Consider the following 2,872-nt stretch of genomic DNA (forward strand, 5'->3'; position numbering starts at 1 on the left):
CACTATAAAGAGGCGCCCTTCCTTCCTTCCTTCCTTCTCACTCTCCTTGGTCTTTGTGACATCACTGACTTGACACAAGTTGAAAGTGTAAAAGCTTGAACTCCATTTTTTTCAGTCATGTCTGATTCATTTCAAGAAAGGAGGGAAGAAAGGAGGGAGAGAGGGAAAAAGAGGAAGGATGAGGGAAGAAAGGAGGGAGAGAGGGAAGAAAGGAGGGAAAGCAGGAAGGATGAGTGAAGAAAGGAGGGAGAGAGAGGACGGAAGGAGGGAAAGCAGGATAAAGAGGAAGGATGAGTGAAGAAAGGAGGGAGAGAGGGGACGGAAGAGAGGAAGGGAGGGGGGGGGTACATTTTAAAGGTGTTGGAATGTGGCTCTTGCCTTACAGCTCTGACCTGTAAATGAACACACGCCACAGATTATACACATATATATAAATAGATGCAGAAATATATATTATATACGATGAAAAGTCCCTAAAAATAATTGGATGATGTTGTTGGGAGGGAGAAGGACTTATCTGCCTTGTGCTCGATTCCCTTTTGGTTTTTTAGAGAAGTGACTGTAAGAAAAACAACTTTTTTATGATGATATAAAAAAAATAGTTTGTCTCGTTCATAACCTCCTTTCTCTCATCCTGTTTTTCTCGGTATCAAGTTCAGATATTCAAGAGTTTTAAAGGCCTCTGTTTTTATTTAAATATCAAATCCTTTCTGGGTAACAATTAGGTACGTTACTGTGATTTGTTTTCAGTTGAAATGGCCCAAAATAAACAAAAAAATAGATTCTCAGCAAAGAGCAATTTCTCAAGCAAGAATTTTGCTAGAGCTGTCTGGGAGTGGTCTGAGTGGGGAGGTGGAAACTGAAAACGAGCTGTTATTGGCAGAGAGATTTGGAACTCTTTCTTATTGGTCGATCAACTCATTTAACGCACGGTGATGTCACCAGGCAGGCCAAAACTCCACCCCACCAAAACAGGCTGATTTTTCTTTTCACACAGCTCCTACACTTAAAGGGTATTATCATCATTTTCACAATTTAACAGTATTATTTCAGCCTTATAGTGTGGAAATAGATATATAAACACAGGAAAATCACTCTTTTGACGGCACTGGCCTGTAACTACTGAACTTTGTTCTACTGTTCTGTAGCTACGTCCACCTGCTGCCACACTTCCTTTATTTTCTCCTTTAGCTTCTTACTCATTTTCTTTTTATGTATTCATGTCCATCTGTTAATCTCTCTCTCCTGTCGTCATCATCATCATCATCTTCCTCTACCATCCGTATCACAGCTTTTATTTACTTTTTATTCCCTTCCTGTTTTTTGGTTACAATTTTTCTGCTATGTTTTTAGTCTCCGTGGTAACAGTCGGGGTTGTTGTCATGTGCCATAGCTCTAAGTGTTCTGGGTGTGCGCGGCCTGCGGTGTTGTCATGTCCAGATATACATCAAACCCCTGTATTCTTTTTGGGATGTTTTTTAATTTAATTTAGCCTTTCTTTTCATATTTTGACGGTTGTTTGTTTGTTTTGTTTTGTTTCTTGTCATTGTTTTTGTTTTGTTTTGAATCACCGGTTGGTTTGTTGATGAGTGAGGTGTTAAGGTCGATGGATACGTTCTGATTATGGAGTAAAACATCTTCTTTCTTTTTTAAAGAAAATTATTAAAATGATATAAAAAAATGACACGGTGTTGTGTTTGGTTGGCCGGAGTCACTGAGTGGGACATGCCTGAGTCGATACTAAGAATTGCCTTGTTACCATCTTTCCTCCATACTTGGCATTCCCATTGGAGGAGAAGGTCTGAGGGGAGGTGACCTTGGACCTTCTCCTTCAATACAGTTGAGAAGGAGGTGAGGACATAGGATGTGAGGAATCGAGGAAATGTGACTTGAGAGAGAGCCCTATAATGAGGTTCAGTATAATGGGTATTTACCCTGCAGTTCTGGTGGTACCCAGCAGAGGCTGTGTGTTTTGTTAAGAGGTCAAAGGTTATTTTGTCTATTCCCTTCATAGTGCACTACTTGTGTCCAGGGCCCATAGGGATCTGGTCAAAGCTAGTGCACTATATAGGGAGTAGATTGCCATTTGGGACGTATTCCAAATGGAAATGTGACTTAAGAGGTAGGAAACAACACCGACACTTCACTGACTTTAACACTGGGGCCCTACAAGCGTGCTCAGCCCCCCTCCTGTTCTCCCTGTTCACCCATGACTGCGTGGCCAAGCACGCCTTCAACTCAATCATCAGGTTTGCAGACGACACAACAGTGGTGGGCCTGATTACCAACGATGACGAGACGGTCTGCAGCGAGGAGGTGAGGGCCCTGGGTGTGTGTGGCCAGGAAAATCATCTCTCACTCAACATCAACAAAACAAAGGAGCTGATCGTGGACTTCAGGAAACAGCAGAGGGAGCCACGCCCCCTATCCACATCGACGGGACAGCAGAGGGAGCCACGCCCCCTATCCACATCGACGGGACAGCAGAGGGAGCCACGCCCCCTATCCACATCGACGGGACAGCAGAGGGAGCCACGCCCCCTATCCACATCGACGGGACCACAGTGGAGAAGGTGAAAAGCTTTAAGTTCCTCTGAGTACACACCACTGACAAACTGAAATGGTCCACCCACACAGACAGTGTGGTGAAGAAGGCGCAACAGCGCCTCTTCAACCTCAGGAGGCTGATGGAATTTATCTCGGGCCCCTCACAAACATTGTCCAATGCACAATTGAGATTATCCTGTCGGGCTGTATCACCGCCTGGTACGGCAACCGCACCGCCTACAACTGCAAGGCTCTCCACAGGGTGGTGCTGTCTTCCCAACTCATTACCGGGGGCAAACTACCTGCCCTCCAGGACACCTACTGC

General features: G+C 44.6%; 1 protein-coding gene across 8 annotated transcripts in view; it reads left to right on the forward strand.

Moving 5' to 3' along the window:
- The window catches only part of LOC110516202 (bromodomain-containing protein 4), a 46,371-nt gene extending 44,687 nt beyond the window's left edge, over window positions 1-1,684 (forward strand). For all 8 annotated transcript variants that reach the window (XM_090194409.1, XM_090194407.1, XM_090194410.1 and 5 more), the window contains exon 23: window positions 1-1,684. This exon is cut by the window's left edge and continues 916 nt beyond it. The gene's annotated coding sequence lies outside the window, so the exon portion shown is untranslated.
- The last annotated feature ends 1,188 nt before the right edge of the window (window positions 1,685-2,872 follow it).

Source organism: Oncorhynchus mykiss, chromosome 13 (assembly GCF_057628025.1).
Source record: "Oncorhynchus mykiss isolate SJ-2025 chromosome 13, ASM5762802v1, whole genome shotgun sequence".
In the NCBI taxonomy this organism is placed as follows: domain Eukaryota; kingdom Metazoa; phylum Chordata; class Actinopteri; order Salmoniformes; family Salmonidae; genus Oncorhynchus; species Oncorhynchus mykiss.